The 23500-nt window shown below is 47.1% G+C and overlaps 1 protein-coding gene across 2 annotated transcripts in view; it reads left to right on the top strand.

Moving 5' to 3' along the window:
* Positions 1-23500, top strand: part of LOC139368864 (sterile alpha motif domain containing 10b) — a 155731-nt gene that overhangs the window by 56406 nt on the left and 75825 nt on the right. The gene's annotated exons all lie outside the window — the stretch shown is intronic.

Here is a 23500-nt window from a genome sequence, read left to right as displayed (position 1 = left end):
GCTGGGATATTATGCGCTTCTGTTTGTAAAAACCAAAATCCATCTCCAATGAATTCCATCTCAAAGGAGTACAGTGATTCTCCAGGGGAACTTGGGCAAACTCTTAAGACAATTGATCTTGTGAATTATGCATGTATTATTTAGTATATAGATATATGATTGGGTGCCTGGGGAGATGGCGGGGCTGGAGAATTCCCCAAAATTTCTTAGGCCTACTTATAGTTAGGCCTACTTATACTTATACAATTCAAGCTTAAACGAGACAGTGCTTGGAATTTCATAACTATAGCGCTTCCCTTGGGCCAATCAGCGTCATTTTATAAATGACATATCTCGATGGCAAGAAGCATCATTCACCCAAGTTTCATCAGAATTGGGCCAGTGGTGCATGAGATATTGCATGTGACTAACTAATTTACACATGTACTAGAGTATGTGCAACTGGAGACAGATCCATAGTCCCCGTTCCGATTTCATTGTGTAAGATACTTTGTATGCTTGATTCAGTGGAAGGATGAATGAACATTGGATGGATTGTCGTATGTCTATGTGACATACGACAGACATTATTACAACGTTGTCTGTCCTTTTAGGTAAGAGTTTTAGTTGACATCCTTTTGATGGTTTATTTTCCTGTTGAATGGCTCTATTTGAGTCTAAGCTGTAGTGAGTTTATGCGTTGTGGTGTTCTCATTGATACACTACATGGCCAAAAGTATGTGGGCACCTGCTCAACATACATTTCATTCCAAAATCATGGGCATTGAAATGGAGTTGATCCCCTCTTTGCTGCTTTAACAGCCTCTACTCTTCTGGGAAGGCTTTTCACCACATGTTGGAACATTGCTGCAGGGACTTGCTTCCATTCAGCCACAAGAGCATTAGTGAGGTCGGGCACTGATATTTGGCAATTAGGCCTGGCTCGCAGTCAGCATTCGAATTCATCCCAAAGGTGTTCGTTGGGGTTGAGGTCAGGGCTCTGTGCAGGCCAGTCAAGTTCTTACACACCAATCTCAACAATCCATTTCTGTAGGGACCTCGCTTTGTGCACAGGGGCATTGTCATGCTGAAACAGGAAAGGGCCTTCCCCAAACTGTTGCCACAAAGTTGGAAGCACAGAATCGTCTAGAATGTCATTGTATGCTGTAGCGTTAATATTTGCACTCATTGGAACTAAGGGGCATAGCCCAAACCATGAAAAACAGCCCCAGACCATTATTCCTCCTCCATCAAACTTTACAGTTGGTGGTATGCATTGGGACAAGTAGCGTTTCCTGGCATCTGCCAAACCCAGATTTGTCCGTCTGACTGCCAGATAATGAAGCTTGATTCATCACTCCAGAGAACACATTTCCACTGCTCAAGAGTCCAATGGTGGCGAGCTTTACACCACTCCAGCCAACGCTTGGCATTGAGCATGGTGGTCTTAGGCTTGTGTGCGGCTGCTCGGCCATGGAAACCCGTTTCATGAAGCTCCCAATGAACAGTTAGTGTGCTGACATTGCTTCCAGAGGCAGCATGGAACTTGGTAGTGAGTGTTGCAACTGAGGCCGTTTTTTTCCCACGCTTCAGCACTCGGCGGTCCTGTTCTGTGAGCTTGTGTGGCCTGCCACTTCTTGGGTGAGACGTTGTTGCTCCTTTACACGCTTCAGCACTCGGCAGTCCTGTTCTGTGAGCTTGTGTGGCCTGCCACTTCGTGGGTGAGACGTTGTTGCTCCTTTACACACTTCAGCACTCGGCGGTCCTGCTCTGTGAGCTTGTGTGGCCTGCCACTTCGTGGGTGAGACGTTGTTGCTCCTATACACGCTTCAGCACTCGGCAGTCCTGTTCTGTGAGCTTGTGTGGCCTGCCACTTCGTGGGTGAGACGTTGTTGCTCCTTTACACACTTCAGCACTCGGCGGTCCTGCTCTGTGAGCTTGTGTGGCCTGCCACTTCGTGGGTGAGACGTTGTTGCTCCTATACACGCTTCAGCACTCGGCAGTCCTGTTCTGTGAGCTTGTGTGGCCTGCCACTTCGTGGGTGAGACGTTGTTGCTCCTAAATGTTTTCACTTCACAATAACAGCACTTACAGTTGACCAGGGCAGATCTAGCAGCGCATACATTTGACCAACTGACTTGTTGGAAAGGTGGCATCCTATGACAGTGCCAGGTTGAAAGTCACTGAGCTCTTCAGCAAGGCTATTCTGCTGCTAATGTTTGTCTATGGAGATTGAATGGCTGTGTGCTCGATTTTATACACCTGTCAGCAACGGGTGTGGCTGAAATAGCCAAATCCACTCATTTGAAGGGCTGTCCACATACTTTTGTATATATAGTGTATGCTGGGGTCACAGCAGTGAGAGCAGACAGTGGTGGTCTGAAAACAGCTCTTATTTAGCTGGCTCTGTGAATGATTCAATAGCCAATGGGGTCACACAAACACACACACACGTTTGTGTTACTATCCTTGTGGGGACCAAACAATTGATCCCATTCAAAATCCTAACCCTAAACCAAAAGTTAATCCTTTACCACAAACCCCAAACCCTAAACCTAATCCTAACTCCTAACCCCTAAACCTAATCCTAACTCCTAACCCCTAACCCTAATTCTAACTCAAACCCCTAAACCTATAATAACCCTTTTCTCTTTCATCCCTAACGGACAAAATGCCTCCACTTCTTCAAATGTTTTACAAGAGGATTTTGGGTCCCCACAAGGACAAGGATATGCACTGTACTATATGTACTGTACTATACTGTGCTGTACTGTACTCTTTTCTGCAAACTCAGTCCTACACCCCCCCCCCCCCCCCCTCTCCAAGAGCACATTTTGGTTTTTGCTCTAGCACTCCACTGTTAGGGAAATAAAAAATATATAATAAGAGGACAAATATGTGAAGGATAAGATTCCATGTTTTCAGCTCCATCTTTGATTCTATTCTGCAAATGAAAATGTAAGATCACATGGTTGTGATTGGTTACTGATATTACTCTCAAGCATCAGTACTGCTGTCACTCTCCTCCCTGCTCTGTGATAAGCTCCTTCCCCTCGCTCTCATACTTCTCCTCCGTTGACATTCCTTCCATGCGGTCCAGAGTTATCGTCTGTCAGTGAGATTTAATTTGTTTCTGCATGTCCTCTTATAAGAGCTGCCAGCAGCACCCAATACCCTTCATCCCTAAACCACTTCACCCCTTCCTCTCTTTCATCCCTAAACCACTTCACCCCTTCCTCTCTTTCATCCCTAAACCACTTCACCCCTTCCTCTCTTTCATCCCTAAACAACTTCACACCTTCCTCTCTTTCATCCCTCTACCACTTCACCCCTTCCTCTCTTTCATCCCTAAACCACTTCACACCTTCCTCTCTTTCATCCCTCTACCACTTCACCCCTTCCTCTCTTTCATCCCTAAACCACTTCACCCCTTCCTCTCTTTCATCCCTCTATCACTTCACCCCTTCCTCTCTTTCATCCCTCTATCACTTCACCCCTTCCTCTCTTTCATCCCTAAACCACTTCACCCCTTCCTCTCTTTCATCCCTCTATCACTTCACCCCTTCCTCTATTTCATCCCTAAACCACTTCACCCCTTCCTCTCTTTCAGCCCTAAACCACTTCACCCCTTCCTCTCTTTCATCCCTCTATCACTTCACCCCTTCCTCTCTTTCATCCCTCTATCACTTCACCCCTTCCTCTCTTTCATCCCTAAACCACTTCACCCCTTCCTCTCTTTCATCCCTCTATCACTTCACCCTTCCTCTCTTTCATCCCTAAACCACTTCACCCCTTCCTCTCTTTCATCCCTAAACCACTTCACCCCTTCCTCTCTTTCATCCCTCTACCACTTCATCCCTTCCTCTCTTTCATCCCTAAACCACTTCACCCCTTCCTCTCGTTCATCCCTCTACCACTTCACCCCTTCCTCTCTTTCATCCCTAAACCACTTCACCCCTTCCTCTCTTTCATCCCTCTATCACTTCACCCCTTCCTCTCTTTCATCCCTCTATCACTTCACCCCTTCCTCTCTTTCATCCCTAAACCACTTCACCCCTTCCTCTCTTTCATCCCTAAACCACTTCACACCTTCCTCTCTTTCATCCCTAAACCACTTCACACCTTCCTCTCTTTCATCCCTAAACCACTTCACCCCTTCCTCTCTTTCATCCCTCTATCACTTCACCCCTTCCTCTCTTTCATCCCTCTATCACTTCACCCCTTCCTCTCTTTCATCCCTAAACCACTTCACCCCTTCCTCTCTTTCATCCCTAAACCACTTCACCCCTTCCTCTCTTTCATCCCTAAACCACTTCACCCCTTCCTCTCTTTCATCCCTAAACCACTTCACACCTTCCTCTCTTTCATCCCTAAACCACTTCACCCCTTCCTCTCTTTCATCCCTCTATCACTTCACCCCTTCCTCTCTTTCATCCCTCTATCACTTCACACCTTCCTCTCTTTCATCCCTAAACCACTTCACCCCTTCCTCTCTTTCATCCCTCTATCACTTCACCCCTTCCTCTCTTTCATCCCTCTATCACTTCACCCCTTCCTCTCTTTCATCCCTAAACCACTTCACCCCTTCCTCTCTTTCATCCCTAAACCACTTCACCCCTTCCTCTCTTTCATCCCTAAACCACTTCACCCCTTCCTCTCTTTCATCCCTAAACCACTTCACCTCTTCCTCTCTTTCATCCCTCTACCACTTCACCCCTTCCTCTCTTTCATCCCTTAACCCCTTCACCCCTTCCTCTCTTTCATCCCTCTATCACTTCACCCCTTCCTCTCTTTCATCCCTAAACCACTTCACCCCTTCCTCTCTTTCATCCCTAAACCACTTCACTTCTTCCTCTCTTTCATCCCTAAAACCACTTCACTTCTTCCTCTCTTTCATCCCTCTACCACTTCACCCCTTCCTCTCTTTCATCCCTAAACCACTTCACCCATTCCTCTCTTTCATCCCTCTATCACTTCACCCCTTCCTCTCTTTCATCCCTAAACCACTTCACCCCTTCCTCTCTTTCATCCCTAAACCACTTCACCCCTTCCTCTCTTTCATCCCTTAACCCCTTCACCCCTTCCTCTCTTTCATCCCTAAACCACTTCACCTCTTCCTCTCTTTCATCCCTCTACCACTTCACCCCTTCCTCTCTTTCATCCCTAAACCACTTCACCCCTTCCTCTCTTTCATCCCTCTATCACTTCACCCCTTCCTCTCTTTCATCCCTAAACCACTTCACCCCTTCCTCTCTTTCATCCCTAAACCACTTCACCCCTTCCTCTCTTTCACCCCTCTATCACATCACCCCTTCCTCTCTTTCATCCCTAAACCACTTCACCCCTTCCTCTCTTTCATCCCTCTACCACTTCACCCCTTCCTCTCTTTCATCCCTAAACCACTTCACCCCTTCCTCTCTTTCATCCCTCTATCACTTCACCTCTTCCTCTCTTTCATCCCTAAACCACTTCACCTCTTCCTCTCTTTCATCCCTAAACCACTTCACCCCTTCCTCTCTTTCATCCCTAAACCACTTCACCCCTTCCTCTCTTTCATCCCTCTACCACTTCACCCCTTCCTCTCTTTCATCCCTAAACCACTTCACCCCTTCCTCTCTTTCATCCCTCTATCACTTCACCCCTTCCTCTCTTTCATCCCTCTATCACTTCACCCCTTCCTCACTTTCATCCCTCTACCACTTCACCCCTTCCTCTCTTTCATCCCTAAACCACTTCACCCCTTCCTCTTTTTCATCCCTAAACCACTTCACCCCTTCCTCTCTTTCATCCCTAAACCACTTCACCCCTTCCTCTCTTTCATCCCTAAACCACTTCACCCCTTCCTCTCTTTCATCCCTAAACCACTTCACCCCTTCCTCTCTTTCATCCCTAAACCACTTCACCCCTTCCTCTCTTTCATCCCTAAACCACTTCACCCCTTCCTCTCTTTCATCCCTAAACCACTTCACCCCTTCCTCTCTTTCATCCCTAAACCACTTCACCCCTTCCTCTCTTTCATCCCTAAACCACTTCACCCCTTCCTCTCTTTCATCCCTAAACCACTTCACCCCTTCCTCTCTTTCATCCCTAAACCACTTCACCCCTTCCTCTCTTTCATCCCTAAACCACTTCACCCCTTCCTCTCTTTCATCCCTAAACCACTTTACCCCTTCCTCTCTTTCATCCCTAAACCACTTCACCCCTTCCTATCTTTCATCCCTCTACCACTTCACCCCTTCCTCTCTTTCATCCCTAAACCACTTCACCCCTTCCTCTCTTTCATCCCTCTACCACTTCACCCCTTCCTCTCTTTCATCCCTAAACCTCTTCACCCCTTCCTCTCTTTCATCCCTAAACCACTTCACCCCTTCCTCTCTTTCATCCCTACACCACTTCACCCCTTCCTCTCTTTCATCCCTAAACCACTTCACCCCTTCCTCACTTTCATCCCTCTATCACTTCACCCCTTCCTCTCTTTCATCCCTAAACCACTTCACCCCTTCCTCTCTTTCATCCCTAAACCACTTCACCCCTTCCTCTCTTTCATCCCTAAACCACTTCACCCCTTCCTATCTTTCATCCCTCTACCACTTCACCCCTTCCTCTCTTTCATCCCTAAACCACTTCACCCCTTCCTCTCTTTCATCCCTCTACCACTTCACCCCTTCCTCTCTTTCATCCCTAAACCTCTTCACCCCTTCCTCTCTTTCATCCCTAAACCACTTCACCTCTTCCTCTCTTTCATCCCTAAACCACTTCACCCCTTCCTCTCTTTCATCCCTAAACCACTTCACCCCTTCCTCTCTTTCATCCCTCTACCACTTCACCCCTTCCTCTCTTTCATCCCTAAACCACTTCACCCCTTCCTCTCTTTCATCCCTCTATCACTTCACCCCTTCCTCTCTTTCATCCCTCTATCACTTCACCCCTTCCTCACTTTCATCCCTCTACCACTTCACCCCTTCCTCTCTTTCATCCCTAAACCACTTCACCCCTTCCTCTTTTTCATCCCTAAACCACTTCACCCCTTCCTCTCTTTCATCCCTAAACCACTTCACCCCTTCCTCTCTTTCATCCCTAAACCACTTCACCCCTTCCTCTCTTTCATCCCTAAACCACTTCACCCCTTCCTCTCTTTCATCCCTAAACCACTTCACCCCTTCCTCTCTTTCATCCCTAAACCACTTCACCCCTTCCTCTCTTTCATCCCTAAACCACTTCACCCCTTCCTCTCTTTCATCCCTAAACCACTTCACCCCTTCCTCTCTTTCATCCCTAAACCACTTCACCCCTTCCTCTCTTTCATCCCTAAACCACTTCACCCCTTCCTCTCTTTCATCCCTAAACCACTTCACCCCTTCCTCTCTTTCATCCCTAAACCACTTCACCCCTTCCTCTCTTTCATCCCTAAACCACTTCACCCCTTCCTCTCTTTCATCCCTAAACCACTTTACCCCTTCCTCTCTTTCATCCCTAAACCACTTCACCCCTTCCTATCTTTCATCCCTCTACCACTTCACCCCTTCCTCTCTTTCATCCCTAAACCACTTCACCCCTTCCTCTCTTTCATCCCTCTACCACTTCACCCCTTCCTCTCTTTCATCCCTAAACCTCTTCACCCCTTCCTCTCTTTCATCCCTAAACCACTTCACCCCTTCCTCTCTTTCATCCCTACACCACTTCACCCCTTCCTCTCTTTCATCCCTAAACCACTTCACCCCTTCCTCACTTTCATCCCTCTATCACTTCACCCCTTCCTCTCTTTCATCCCTAAACCACTTCACCCCTTCCTCTCTTTCATCCCTAAACCACTTCACCCCTTCCTCTCTTTCATCCCTAAACCACTTCACCCCTTCCTATCTTTCATCCCTCTACCACTTCACCCCTTCCTCTCTTTCATCCCTAAACCACTTCACCCCTTCCTCTCTTTCATCCCTCTACCACTTCACCCCTTCCTCTCTTTCATCCCTAAACCTCTTCACCCCTTCCTCTCTTTCATCCCTAAACCACTTCACCCCTTCCTCTCTTTCATCCCTACACCACTTCACCCCTTCCTCTCTTTCATCCCTAAACCACTTCACCCCTTCCTCACTTCCATCCCTCTATCACTTCACCCCTTCCTCTCTTTCATCCCTAAACCACTTCACCCCTTCCTCTCTTTCATCCCTCTTTCACTTCACCCCTTCCTCTCTTTCATCCCTAAACCATTTCACACCTTCCTCTCTTTCATCCCTCTATCACTTCACCCCTTCCTCTCTTTCATCCCTAATCCACTTCACCCCTTCCTCTCTTTCATCCCTCTTTCACTTCACCCCTTCCTCTCTTTCATCCCTAAACCATTTCACACCTTCCTCTCTTTCATCCCTCTATCACTTCACCCCTTCCTCTCTTTCATCCCTAAACCACTTTACCCCTTCCTCTCTTGCATCCCTCTATCACTTCACCACTTCCTCTCTTTCATCCCTAAACCACTTCACCCCTTCCTCTATTTCATCCCTCTACCACTTCACCCCTTCCTCTCTTTCATCCCTAAACCAGTTCACCCCTTCCTCACTTTCATCCCTCTACCACTTCACCCCTTCCTATCTTTCATCCCTCTATCACTTCACCCCTTCCTCTCTTTCACCTCCCCTTCCATATCATTCAACTCACTAGTCCTTCACCTCCTCCTCCATATCATTCAACTCACTAGTCCTTCACCTCCTCCTCCATATCATTCAACTCACTAGTCCTTCACCTCCTCCTCCATATCATTCAACTCACTAGTCCTTCACCTCCCCTCCATATCATTCAACTCACTAGTCCTTCACCTCCCGCTCCATATCATTCAACTCACTAGTCCTTCACCTCCCCCTCCATATCATTCAACTCACTAGTCCTTCACCTCCTCCTCCATATCATTCAACTCACTAGTCCTTCACCTCCTCCTCCATATCATTCATCTCACTAGTCCTTCACCACCTCCTCCATATCATTCAACTCACTTGTCCTTCACCTCCTCCTCCATATCATTCAACTCACTAGTTCTTCACCTCCTCCTCCATATCATTCAACTCACTAGTCCTTCACCTCCCCTCCATATCATTCAACTCACTAGTCCTTCACCTCCTCCTCCATATCATTCAACTCACTAGTCCTTCACCTCCCGCTCCATATCATTCAACTCACTAGTCCTTCACCCCTGTATCCTCGTAGTAGGCTACCATCATGTCAGCCCTCATTAATCATCATCCAATGCTATCATCCTTTAGTTTATTGCCAGGAAGAAGAGAAACAGACATCCTGAGGGGTTTCTATGGGAATGAGCTTGGTGAAAGAGCTAGTTATGCCTGGATATAACATAGAAAGGAGAGAGGGGAGAGGAGAGGAGAGGAGAGGAGAGGAGAGGAGAGGAGAGGAGAGGAGAGGAGAGGAGAGTATTTGTGTGTGTTATCTAAAGTGTAAATGTGTGACAGCGGGAGGTAATCGATAGTTCTGTTCCTCTCTCCTGTCACATTATACATTTATATGGGGCTTATATAAATCTGGGACAGTGGGTCTCACTGGACTTACCTCTCACTGGAAATAAGTCCTGTCCTCCTAACACTAACTCTGTGCCCCCTGGTCTTTTGGACACAGAGTGCCTGGAGAGACTGAGAGGTAAGGTCAAGGTCTGCCATTTTAACCACTGACCTTAAACACTTCCCTTTCCCCTTCTCTAGAGTACAGATGGGTGATTATTTCACTGTGTCTGAGAGCTACAGTGCTCCTAGGTCAGAGTTGTTGTTGTTGTCCTCTGTCTGTTTTCTACTCTCTCTGTCTGTCTGTCTGTCTCTGTCTCTCTCTCTATGTGTCTCTCTCTCTCTCTCTCTCTATGTGTCTCTCTCTCTCTCTCTCTCTCTATGTGTCTCTCTCTCTCTCTCTATGTGTCTCTCTGTCTCTCTCTCTCTCTATGTGTCTCTCTGTCTCTCTCTATGTGTCTCTCTGTCTCTCTCTATGTGTGTCTCTCTCTCTCTGTCTCTCTCTCTCTCTCTGTCTCCCTCTCTCTCTCTCTCTCTCTCTCTCTCCAATTCAAGGGGCTTTATTGGCATGGGAAACATGTGTTAACATTGCTAAATCAAGTGAGGTAGATAATATACAAAAGTGAAATAAACAATAAAAATTAACAGTAAACATTACACATACAGAAGTTTCAAAATCTCTCTATCTCTCTCTCTCTTACCATGTTGTGACTACCGTTGTTTACTCCTTGTGTGTCCTGCCTGTATGTGTGTGCCCTTCCTGGACACTGATTGGCTGTGAGTGGTAGCTTCACCCGGAGCCCTCCACAACAATGTCTCCTTTCGGCGTGGATAATGGAGAGAGATGCATCATGGGAAAAGCTCCTGGGAGCTTTAAGAGAGGGTATTATTTCCGTTTTTTTTTGTTCTCTTCTTGCCTCCCCTGCTCTGCTCTGGGAGATGAATGGGGTTAAAGATAGGTCCCATAGAGAGGGATGGCAGTAAATACCCTGATCCTATTCCATGAACACATCCGCTGAGATACATCATTTGGACCATACAGGTAGATTTAGACCAAGCGCTAATTAGCAATATATACTCTGCTGCCCATTCCATATTTAGCATTGTATGTGTTACAGAAAGAGTGAAATCACTGCAAAAGGAATTTATGGCCAATCTCAGATTATGTGGGCAAAATGTGTTGGTGGAGGTTTTTTTTCTCCAGAAAGGTGGTAGTGGAGGGTTTTTTTCTCCAGAAATGTGGTAGTGGAGGGTTTTTTTCTCCAGAAATGTGGTAGTGGAGGGTTTTTTTTCCCAGAAATGTGGTAGTGGAGGGTTTTTTTCTCCAGAAATGTGGTAGTGGAGGGTTTTTTTCTCCAGAAATGTGGTAGTGGAGGGTTTTTTTCTCCAGAAATGTGGTAGTGGAGGGTTTTTTTCTCCAGAAATGTGGTAGTGGAGGGTTTTTTTCTCCAGAAATGTGGTAGTGGAGGTTTTTTTTCTCCAAAAATGTGGTAGTGGAGGGTTTTTTTCTCCAGAAATGTGGTAGTGGAGGGTTTTTTTCTCCAGAAATGTGGTAGTGGAGGGTTTTTTTCTCCAGAAATGAGGTAGTGGAGGGTTTTTTCTCCAGAAATGTGGTAGTGGAGGGTTGCAGTATGGTGTTGAAAATGTCTCGGTTCAGTCAAATCATCAGACTTGGTGATGCGTACAGACAAGGTTTAAAAGCCAGTGGAAGGTTTTTGAAAAAGTCCCTACATAGCATACCTACTCATGGACCAAATTAGAATGTCCTTTTTTGGGGAAAATTAGTCATGTCCAAAAGTGCTAGGGTAGTCTACCGTGGGATTTGGATTGGAACGACCTTCCAGAGTACAATACGTAGGAGCTAATTGCCTTTTGAAAAGGGGAATACCTTGGAGAGTCCAGAACCTTTCTCCGTGATATGGTGCATGGATAGGGGGAGATGGGGTCGCTCTACAATACACTCCAGATACTTTGACCTGGAAAAAGGTTTGTCTCTGTATCTTTTTCCCCTCTCTGGGCTTTGCCCTTGACTCTCTCACTTGACTCTCTCACCTGACTCTCTCACCATTCGCCAATGATACATGTGTCTATGCTCTGCAGTGGACATCAAAGGTCACCCAAATCACCTTCTCTGGATAGAAGACTGTAATCCAAGTGAAAGATCTTTAACTTTCCTCTGTTCTCTCTTCCTTACTGTGCCCTCTCCCTCTATTCATGCATTCGTTTTTCCTCTCCTCTCTTCTCCTTTTCTCCCTCCCTCCCTCCCTCCCTCCCTCCCTCCCTCCCTCCCTCCCTCCCTCCCTCCCTGTCCTCTCATCCTCTCTCCTCCCTCCCTGTCCTCCCCTCTCATCCTCTCTCCTTCCTCCCTCCCTCCCCTCTCATCCTCTCTCCTCCCTCCCCCTGTCCTCCCCTCTCACCCTCTCTCCTCCATCCCTCCCTGTCCTCCCCTCTCATCCTCTCCCCTCTCATCCTCTCTTCTTCCTCCCTCCCTGTCCTCCCCTCTCACCCTCTCTCCTCCATCCCTCCCTGTCCTCCCCTCTCATCCTCTCTCCTCCCTCCCTCCCTCCCTCCCTCCCTCCCTCCCTCCCTCCCTCCCTCCCTCCCTCCCTCCCTCCCTCCCTCCCTCCCTCCCTCCCTCCCTCCCTCCCTCCCTCCCTCCCCTCGCATCCTCTCTCCTCCCTCCCTGTCCTCCCCTCTCATCCTCTCTCCTCCCTCCCTCCTTGTCCTCCTCTCTCCTCCCTCCCTCCCTGTCCTCCCCTCCCTCCCTCCCTCCCCCACTCCCTCCCTCCCTCTCATCCTCTCTTCTCCCTCCCTCTCTGTCCTCCCCTCTCATCCTCTCTCCTCCCTCCCTCCCTGTCCTCCCCTCTCATCCTCTCTCCTCCCTCCCTCCATGTCCTCCCCTCTCATCCTCTCTCCTCCCTCCCTCCCTTCCTCCCCTCTCATCCTCTCTCCTCCCTCCCTCCCTGTCCTCCCCTCTCATCCTCTCTCCACCATCCCTCCCTGTCCTCCCTTCTCATCCTCTCTCCTCCATCCCTCCCTGTGCTCCCCTCTCATCCTCTCTCCTCCATCCCTCCCTCCCCTCTCATCCTCTCTCCTCCCTCCCCCTGTCCTCCCCTCTCATCCTCTCTCCTCCCTCCCTCCCTGTCCTGCCCTCATCCTCTCTCCTCCCTCCCTCCCTGTCCTCCCCTCTCATACTCTCTCCTCCCTCCCTCCCTTCCTCCCCTCTCATCCTCTCTCCTCCCTCCCTCCCTCCCCTCTCATCCTCTCTCCCTCCCTGTCCTCCCCTCTCATCCTCTCTCCTCCACCCCTCCCTGTCCTCCCCTCTCATCCTCTCTCCTCCATCCCTCCCTCCCTGTCCTGCCCTCTCATCCTCTATCCTCCCTCCCTCCCTGTCCTGCCCTCTCATACTCTCTCCTCCCTCCCTCCCTCCCCTCTCATCCTCTCTCCTCCCTCCCGCCCTGTCCTCCCCTCTCATCCTCTCTCCTCCATCCCGCCCTGTCCTCCCCTCTCATCCTCTCTCCTCCATCCCTCCCTGTCCTCCCCTCTCATCCTCTCTCCTCCATCCCTCCCTGTCCTCCCCTCTCATCCTCTCTCCTCCATCCCTCCCTGTCCTCCCCTCTCATCCTCTCTCCTCCATCCCTCCCTGTCCTCCCTTCTCATCCTCTCTCCTCCCTCCCTCCCTCCTCCAGGTGATCAAGTCCTTCTGTAATTATTGAGAAGGACGGCAGCACTGAATACCACATAAATTACTGAGAAGGTCAAGAGGGGAGAGCTGGCCTGGCTCCAATCTAATCAAATATGTACATACAGTACCTTCAGAAAGTATTCATACCCCTTCACCTATTCCACATTTTGTTGTGTTACAGCTAGCGGTCACAACATTTCGTCAGCCGGTGATTGTCAAGCAAATAACTGTCTCACGGTAATTGACTGTTAATTAACATAAACACATTTAGCATCTCCTGGCTTCCACGCCTACAAGCCATTTTAAAAAGTCTAATACATCCATGTAATATAGCCTACACCTTCAGAATAAATTCATTATTTATTTTACACAGGTCTAAAGAAGCTTGATATGAAGAAAATGTAGTTTATTTCAGAAGAACAGAATAGCATACTCTGAGTTGTCCTTATGTTAGGGGTGGCAGGTAGCCTAGTGTTTAGAGCGTTGGACTAGTAACCGAAAGGTTGCAAGATTGAATCCCCGAGCTGACAAGGTAAAAATCTGTTGTTCTGCCCCTGAACGAGGCAGTTAACCCACTGTTCCTAGGCCATCATTGAAAATAATAATTTGTTCTTAACTGACTTGCCTAATTAAATAAAGGTTAAATAAAAAATGTTGGTCATGATCTGGCTGTGGGCTACGCTAGTTAATTTAGCAGGTAAGATTTACTTAGAATTCCGTGGCATTATTTTATAGTATTTGAGAGTATGAATAATACAATTGAACTGTCATGCCATGACCTTAAATATCCCTGTTTATTCTCTATATTTTGGTTAGGTCAGGGTGTGACTAGGGTGGGTACTCTAGTTTTTGTATATCTATGTTTTCTTTTTCTTTGTTGGCCTGGTATGGTTCCCAATCAGAGGCAGCTGTCTATCGTTGTCTCTGATTGGGGATCATACTTAGGCAGCCTTTTTTCCCACCTTCAGTTGTGGGATATGTTTGGTTGCATGTATTTTTGCACGACGAAGCTTTTCGTTCGTTGTATTGTTTATTGTTTTTTTGCTGGTTCACATGTCAATAAAATATGATGAACTCAAATCACTCTGCGCCTTGGTCTACCCTTAACGACGAACATTACATGAACAAAGCTGAAAAAATAAACAGTGGGGAGAACAAGTATTTGATACACTGCCGATTTTGCAGGTTTCCCTACTTACAAAGCATGTAGAGGTCTGTAATTTTTATCATAGGTAAACTTCAACTGTGAGAGACAAAATCTAAAACAAAAATCCAGAAAATCACATTGTATGATTTTTAAGTAATTAATTTGCATTGCATATATATTTTCTCCAAATGATTTGAGGGAGTGCGCACATGCAGCTTTTCTGTGTTGAGCGGTTAACAAAGAAATAGGTATTCCTAAACACTTCATTTACAGTTATTAATGTAACTGTAGATGTTCTACAAACGTTGGGCTACATGTTTAGATTTGTAATACATTGTAAGGCTGCATGATGCAACTCTGATGATGATTTGAAAAAAGTCCCTTGAAAGGCATGAGCTCTGCTCTGTTTTTTTTGCGCAGACTATACACACTACATCAGTCACTCATTCACAATTTGACAAGCACTTGATAATGCCTCGAATTTCACAGCGGCATCCCCTTTGTGGCCGTAATGCAACCTTTAAAAATCCATGCCTTTTGTAGCCTGGAGTGCTGCGTTGTGCCCTTGGCCCTGAGTGTGCTGCGCAATCCGAAGCACCTCTCAGTCACATGGCTCTCCGTCACATGATCGGGTCTTTCTCACAGGCTACAAGTGAAGACAGACACATCGGGGATGCAACTGCATGCGGCATTATCTAATTCAGAGGTGCATTTTGAAGATATTGGAAGAACTGTCCACATTTACTTTTCATCAGCCAACAAGATGAGTAGGTCTAACGAACAGCAAAAGCACTACCATGTGTCAATCTACTATCCCCATAGTACAAAAGTCAACCTATTATACTCTGTGCGAGGAATAAATATTCCAAACATAGTCTGGGACAGTTGTGAATACAACCACTAACATCAAAAACACTTTTTATACAATGAGGCTGACGCAACAGATCAGAACGTTTAGCTTAAAATGTTTATAAATTATTAGGTTATTTCGTCACATAAGCGCAGCAATGTGCACATGGTAGTAGGCTATAAACAGTTTCCTTCCTCTCCGGCAGCTAAGTTAGGAAGGACGCCTGTATCTTTGTAGTGACTGGGTGTATTGATACACCATCCAAAGTGTAATTAATAACTTCACCATCCTCAAAGAGATATTCAATGCCTGTTTTCTCTTTTGTTTTACCCATCTACCAACAGGTTCCCTTCTTTGTGAGGCATTTGAAAACCTCCCTGGTCTTTGTTGTTGAATCTGTGTTTGAAATACACTGCTCGACTGAGGGACCTCACAGATACTTGTATGTGTGGGGTACAGAGATGAGGTACCAAACCAGTGCTCTCTCTAGTAAAAAATCTAAACAGTTAAACAGTATTATTGCACACAACATATTTAGACTTGCCATAACAAAGATATTTCAGCTTTTCATTTGTAATTCATTTGTACAATTTTCAGAACCATGATTCCACTGAGACATTATGGGGTATTGTGTGTAGGCCAGTGACACAACATCTACATTTCCATTTTAAATTCAGGTTGTAACACAGAACATTTGGGAAAAAGTCAAGGGGTGTGAATACTTAGTGAAGGCACTGTATATATTTGTATTTATTATGGATCCCCATTGCCATGGCAACAGCTCCTCTTCCTGGGGTCTGGCAAAATTAAGGCAGTTATACCATTTTAAAAACATGAATATACATTCAATACAGAATTCACAACACACTAAGTGTGTGCCCTCTGGCCCATACTCCACTACCACATATCTACAACGCAAAATCCATGTGTTCGTGTGTGTATAGTGTGTATGTTATCATGTGTGTGTATCCATGTGTTTGTGTGTGTACGTGTGTATGTTATCATGTGTGTGTATCCATGTGTTCGTGTGTGTGCGTGTGTATGTTATCATGTGTGTGTATCCATGTGTTCGTGTGTGTACGTGTGTATGTTATCATGTGTGTGTATCCATGTGTTCGTGTGTGTACGTGTGTATGTTATCATGTGTGTGTATCCATGTGTTCGTGTGTGTACGTGTGTATGTTATCATGTGTGTGTAAGCATGTGTCTATGTTTGTTACTTAGCAGTCCCTGCTGTTCCATAAGGTGTATTTTATCTGCTTTTTAAATCTGATTCCACCTCTGCATCAGTTTCCTGATGTGGAATAGAGTTCCATGTAGTCATGGCTCTACGTAGTACTCTAACGAGAGCACTGGTTTGGGGCTTTGGTCAAACATTCTGCGCAGAATAAGGTGTCATCTGAGGAAAGGTCTCGGATCTATTAGTACAGATATACTTCCTTTAATAATCCAAAGATTTATGACATCATAACTATCTGATCACCCTTCAGATCACTCTAGCTGAGAGCGACCTGTCAATAAAACCATACGCTGTGAGGTTAGTTATAGTGTTGTGTCAATAAAACCAAACGCTGTGAGGTTAGTTATAGTGTTGTGTCAATAAAACCATACGCTGTGAGGTTAGTTATAGTGTTGTGTCAATAAAACCAAACGCTGTGAGGTTAGTTATAGTGTTGTGTCAATAAAATCAAACGCTGTGAGGTTAGTTATAGTGTTGTGTCAATAAAACCAAACGCTGTGAGGTTAGTTATAGTGTTGTGTCAATAAAACCAAACGCTGTGAGGTTAGTTATAGTGTTGTGTCAATAAAACCAAACGCTGTGAGGTTAGTTATAGTGTTGTGTCAATAAAACCATATGCTGTGAGGTTAGTTATAGTGTTGTGTCAATAGAACCATACGCTGTGAGGTTAGTTATAGTGTTGTGTCAATAAAACCAAACTCTGTGAGGTTAGTTCTAGTGTTGTGTCAATAAAACCAAACGCTGTGAGGTTAGTTCTAGTGTTGTGTCAATAAAACCAAACGCTGTGAGGTTAGTTATAGTGTTGTGTCAATAAAACCAAACGCTGTGAGGTTAGTTATAGTGTTGTGTCAATAAAACCAAACGCTGTGAGGTTAGTTATAGTGTTGTGTCAATAAAACCATACGCTGTGAGGTTAGTTATAGTGTTGTGTCAATAAAACCAAACGCTGTGAGGTTAGTTATAGTGTTGTGTCAATAAAACCATACGCTGTGAGGTTAGTTATAGTGTTGTGTCAATAAAACCAAACGCTGTGAGGTTAGTTATAGTGTTGTGTCAATAAAACCATACGCTGTGAGGTTAGTTATAGTGTTGTGTCAATAAAACCAAACGCTGTGAGGTTAGTTATAGTGTTGTGTCAATAAAACCATACGCTGTGAGGTTAGTTATAGTGTTGTGTCAATAAAACCAAACGCTATGAGGTTAGTTATAGTGTTGTGTCAATAAAACCATACGCTGTGAGGTTAGTTATAGTGTTGTGTCAATAAAACCATACGCTGTGAGGTTAGTTATAGTGTTGTGTCAATAAAACCATACGCTGTGAGGTTAGTTATAGTGTTGTGTCAATAAAACCATACGCTGTGAGGTTAGTTATAGTGTTGTGTCAATAAAACCATACGCTGTGAGGTTAGTTATAGTGTTGTGTCAATAAAACCAAACGCTGTGAGGTTAGTTATAGTGTTGTGTCAATAAAACCATACGCTGTGAGGTTAGTTATAGTGTTGTGTCAATAAAACCAAACGCTGTGAGGTTAGTTATAGTGTTGTGTCAATAAAACCATACGCTGTGAGGTTAGTTATAGTGTTGTGTCAATAAAACCAAACGCTGTGAGGTTAGTTATTGTGTTGTGTCAATAAAACCAAACGCTGTGAGGTTAGTTATAGTGTTGTGTCAATAAAACCATACGCTGTGAGGTTAGTTATAGTGTTGGGTCAATAAAACCATACGCTGTGAGGTTAGTTATAGTGTTGGGTCAATAAAACCAAACGCTGTGAGGTTAGTTATAGTGTTGTGTCAATAAAACCATACGCTGTGAGGTTAGTAATAGTGTTGTGTCAATAAAACCATACGCTGTGAGGTTAGTTATAGTGTTGTGTCAATAAAACCATACGCTGTGAGGTTAGTTATAGTGTTGTGTCAATAAAACCAAACGCTGTGAGGTTAGTTATAGTGTTGTGTCAATAAAACCATACGCTGTGAGGTTAGTTATAGTGTTGTGTCAATAAAACCATACGCTGTGAGGTTAGTTATAGTGTTGTGTCAATAAAACCAAACGCTGTGAGGTTAGTTATAGTGTTGTGTCAATAAAGGTGGGGTCAATAGTTAATCATGTGTGTCTGGTCTTCATGAAGAGGTGTATATCCTGTACTGTAGATCCATAGCAGGAGGTTAACCCTCCCTGGACAGAGGCCAGTTTAGTCTGGTGTATTATGACCTCTGTGAAAGGAGCACGAAATAGATTGGTTATATGGGTGGTGTTGGGAAGCTTTATCCAAAACCGGTTTTAAAACACGAAAACATGTAGACACGTTGTTATGGCTTCTGTTCTTTTCTGGACAGGGCTCAGTGAATGAGTCCAACATGAGACAATCTACTCAACTACTATTCTCTTTCCTCAGCTATTCAACCAATCACTCTTTCTTTCTCCCACTCTCTGCGTCTCTCTACTCACCCTGCTCTCTCCATCTTTCCCTCTCTTCGCCCATAACCAATAGATTTACAGTTTCCAGGTCATACACTGACATGGCACTTTCCACTCCCTCCTTCCTCCTCTCCTCCTCCTCTCCCTTACAAGTTGACTATGATGGACAGAAACCAGATTCCTGGTCTCCCTCCCCCCTCTCTCTTTCTGTTCTCTCCCCCCAGTCTCCTCCTCCCTCAGACTGAGTGACAGTAATGAGACAGGCTGGCCTGTGTTTTCAACCCCACAGACCTCACAGCATAGGACAGTAGAGAGCAGAGAGCCAGAGGAAGAGATGGAGAGAGAGAGGAAAGCAGAGTGTGGAAGGGGGGGGAGAGATCAGGAGAGAGGAGAAAGCAGAAGTAGGGGAAAGGAACAATGGGTTGCTCAGGTACAGAGGAGAGCAGAGTGTGGAAGGGGGGGAGAGATCAGGAGAGAGGAGAAAGCAGAAGTAGGGGGAAGTTAACTACCTTGCTCAGGTACAGAGGAGAGCAGAGTGTGGAAGGGAGGGAGAGAGGAGAAAGCAGAAGTAGGGGGAAGGGAACAGTGGGTTAACTACCTTGCTCAGGTACAGAGGAGAGCAGAGTGTGGAAGGGGGGGAGAGATCAGGAGAGAGGAGAAAGCAGAAGTAGGGGGAAGTTAACTACCTTGCTCAGGTACAGAGGAGAGCAGAGTGTGGAAGGGAGGGAGAGAGGAGAAAGCAGAAGTAGGGGGAAGGGAACAGTGGGTTAACTGCCTTGCTCAGGTACAGAGGAGAGCAGAGTGTGGAAGGGAGGGAGAGAGGAGAAAGCAGAAGTAGGGGGAAGGGAACAGTGGGTTAACTACCTTGCTCAGGTACAGAGGAGAGCAGAGTGTGGAAGGGAGGGAGAGAGGAGAAAGCAGAAGTAGGGGGAAGGGAACAGTGGGTTAACTACCTTGCTCAGGTACAGAGGAGAGCAGAGTGTGGAAGGGAGGGAGAGAGGAGGAATCAGAAGTAGGGGGAAGGGAACAGTGGGTTAACTACCTTGCTCAGGTACAGAGGAGAGCAGAGTGTGGAAGGGAGGGAGAGAGGAGAAATCAGAAGTAGGGGGAAGGGAACAGTGGGTTAACTACCTTGCTCAGGTACAGAGGAGAGCAGAGTGTGGAAGGGAGGGGGGAGAGATCAGGAGAGAGGAGAAAGCAGAAGTAGGGGGAAGGGAACAGTGGGTTAACTGCCTTGCTCAGGTACAGAGGAGAGCAGAGTGTGGAAGGGGGGAGAGATCAGGAGAGAGGAGAAAGCAGAAGTAGGGGAAAGGAACAATGGGTTGCTCAGGTACAGAGGAGAGCAGAGTGTGGAAGGGGGGAGAGATCAGGAGAGAGGAGAAAGCAGAAGTAGGGGAAAGGAACAATGGGTTGCTCAGGTACAGAGGAGAGCAGAGTGTGGAAGGGGGGAGAGAGGAGAAAGCAGAAGTAGGGGGAAGGGAACAGTGGGTTAACTACCTTGCTCAGGTACAGAGGAGAACAGAGTGTGGAAGGGGGGAGAGATCAGGAGAGAGGAGAAAGCAGAAGTAGGGGAAAGGAACAATGGGTTGCTCAGGTACAGAGGAGAGCAGAGTGTGGAAGGGGGGGAGAGAGGAGAAAGCAGAAGTAGGGGGAAGGGAACAGTGGGTTAACTGCCTTGCTCAGGTACAGAGGAGAGCAGAGTGTGGAAGGGGGGAGAGATCAGGAGAGAGGAGAAAGCAGAAGTAGGGGGAAGAGAACAGTGGGTTAACTACCTTGCTCAGGTACAGAGGAGAGCAGAGTGTGGAAGGGAGGGAGAGAGGAGAAATCAGAAGTAGGGGGAAGGGAACAGTGGGTTAACTACCATGCTCAGGTACAGAGGAGAGCAGAGTGTGGAAGGGAGGGAGAGAGGAGAAAGCAGAAGTAGGGGGAAGGGAACAGTGGGTTAACTACCTTGCTCAGGTACAGAGGAGAGCAGAGTGTGGAAGGGAGGGAGAGAGGAGAAAGCAGAAGTAGGGGGAAGGGAACAGTGGGTTAACTACCTTGCTCAGGTACAGAGGAGAGCAGAGTGTGGAAGGGAGGGAGAGATCAGGAGAGAGGAGAAAGCAGAAGTAGGGGGAAGGGAACAGTGGGTTAACTACCTTGCTCAGGTACAGAGGAGAGCAGAGTGTGGAAGGGAGGGAGAGAGGAGAAATCAGAAGTAGGGGGAAGGGAACAGTGGGTTAACTACCTTGCTCAGGTACAGAGGAGAGCAGAGTGTGGAAGGGGGGGAGAGATCAGGAGAGAGGAGAAAGCAGAAGTAGGGGGAAGTTAACTACCTTGCTCAGGTACAGAGGAGAGCAGAGTGTGGAAGGGGGGAGAGATCAGGAGAGAGGAGAAAGCAGAAGTAGGGGAAAGGAACAATGGGTTGCTCAGGTACAGAGGAGAGCAGAGTGTGGAAGGGGGGGAGAGAGGAGAAAGCAGAAGTAGGGGGAAGGGAACATTGGGTTAACTACCTTGCTCAGGTACAGAGGAGAACAGAGTGTGGAAGGGGGGAGAGATCAGGAGAGAGGAGAAAGCAGAAGTAGGGGAAAGGAACAATGGGTTGCTCAGGTACAGAGGAGAGCAGAGTGTGGAAGGGGGGAGAGAGGAGAAAGCAGAAGTAGGGGGAAGGGAACAGTGGGTTAACTGCCTTGCTCAGGTACAGAGGAGAGCAGAGTGTGGAAGGGGGGAGAGATCAGGAGAGAGGAGAAAGCAGAAGTAGGGGGAAGGGAACAGTGGGTTAACTACCTTGCTCAGGTACAGAGGAGAGCAGAGTGTGGAAGGGAGGGAGAGAGGAGAAATCAGAAGTAGGGGGAAGGGAACAGTGGGTTAACTACCATGCTCAGGTACAGAGGAGAGCAGAGTGTGGAAGGGAGGGAGAGAGGAGAAAGCAGAAGTAGGGGGAAGGGAACAGTGGGTTAACTACCTTGCTCAGGTACAGAGGAGAGCAGAGTGTGGAAGGGAGGGAGAGAGGAGAAAGCAGAAGTAGGGGGAAGGGAACAGTGGGTTAACTACCTTGCTCAGGTACAGAGGAGAGCAGAGTGTGGAAGGGAGGGAGAGATCAGGAGAGAGGAGAAAGCAGAAGTAGGGGGAAGGGAACAGTGGGTTAACTACCTTGCTCAGGTACAGAGGAGAGCAGAGTGTGGAAGGGAGGGAGAGAGGAGAAATCAGAAGTAGGGGGAAGGGAACAGTGGGTTAACTACCTTGCTTAGGTACAGAGGAGAGCAGAGTGTGGAAGGGAGGGAGAGAGGAGAAATCAGAAGTAGGGGAAAGGGAACAGTGGGTTAACTGCCTTGCTCAGGTACAGAGGAGAGCAGAGTGTGGAATGGAGGGAGAGAGGAGAAAGCAGAAGTAGGGGAAGGGAACAGTGGGTTAACTGCCTTGCTCAGGTACAGAGGAGAGCAGAGTGTTGAAGGGAGGGAGAGATCAGGAGAGAGGAGAAATCAGAAGTAGGGGAAGGGAACAGTGGGTTAACTACCTTGCTCAGGTACAGAGGAGAGCAGAGTGTGGAAGGGGGGAGAGATCAGGAGAGAGGAGAAAGCAGAAGTAGGGGGAAGTTAACTACCTTGCTCAGGTACAGAGGAGAGCAGAGTGTGGAAGGGAGGGAGAGATCAGGAGAGAGGAGAAATCAGAAGTAGGGGGAAGGGAACAGTGGGTTAACTACCTTGCTCAGGTACAGAGGAGAGTAGAGTGTGGATGGGGGGGAGAGATCAGGAGAGAGGAGAAAGCAGAAGTAGGGGGAAGGGAACAGTGGGTTAACTACCTTGCTCAGGTACAGAGGAGAGCAGAGTGTGGAAGGGAGGGAGAGAGGAGAAATCAGAAGTAGGGGGAAGGGAACAGTGGGTTAACTACCTTGCTCAGGTACAGAGGAGAGCAGAGTGTGGAAGGGAGGGAGAGAGGAGAAAGCAGAAGTAGGGGGAAGGGAACAGTGGGTTAACTACCTTGCTCAGGTACAGAGGAGAGCAGAGTGTGGAAGGGAGGGAGAGAGGAGAAAGCAGAAGTAGGGGGAAGGGAACAGTGGGTTAACTACCTTGCTCAGGTACAGAGGAGAGTAGAGTGTGGATGGGGGGGAGAGATCAGGAGAGAGGAGAAAGCAGAAGTAGGGGGAAGGGAACAGTGGGTTAACTACCTTGCTCAGGTACAGAGGAGAGCAGAGTGTGGAAGGGGGAGAGATCAGGAGAGAGGAGAAAGCAGAAGTAGGGGAAGGGAACAGTGGGTTAACTACCTTGCTCAGGTACAGAGGAGAGCAGAGTGTGGAAGGGAGGGAGAGATCAGGAGAGAGGAGAAATCAGAAGTAGGGGAAAGGGAACAGTGGGTTAACTGCCTTGCTCAGGTACAGAGGAGAGCAGAGTGTGGAAGGGAGGGAGAGAGGAGAAAGCAGAAGTAGGGGGAAGGGAACAGTGGGTTAACTACCTTGCTCAGGTACAGAGGAGAGCAGAGTGTGGAAGGGAGGGAGAGAGGAGAAAGCAGAAGTAGGGGGAAGGGAACAGTGGGTTAACTACCTTGCTCAGGTACAGAGGAGAGCAGAGTGTGGAAGGGAGGGAGAGAGGAGAAATCAGAAGTAGGGGGAAGGGAACAGTGGGTTAACTACCTTGCTCAGGTACAGAGGAGAGCAGAGTGTGGAAGGGAGGGAGAGAGGAGAAAGCAGAAGTAGGGGGAAGG

The sequence above is a fragment of the Oncorhynchus clarkii genome, chromosome 16 (assembly GCF_045791955.1).
Source record: "Oncorhynchus clarkii lewisi isolate Uvic-CL-2024 chromosome 16, UVic_Ocla_1.0, whole genome shotgun sequence".
In the NCBI taxonomy this organism is placed as follows: domain Eukaryota; kingdom Metazoa; phylum Chordata; class Actinopteri; order Salmoniformes; family Salmonidae; genus Oncorhynchus; species Oncorhynchus clarkii.
This window is presented reverse-complemented; position numbering and strand designations above follow the sequence as displayed.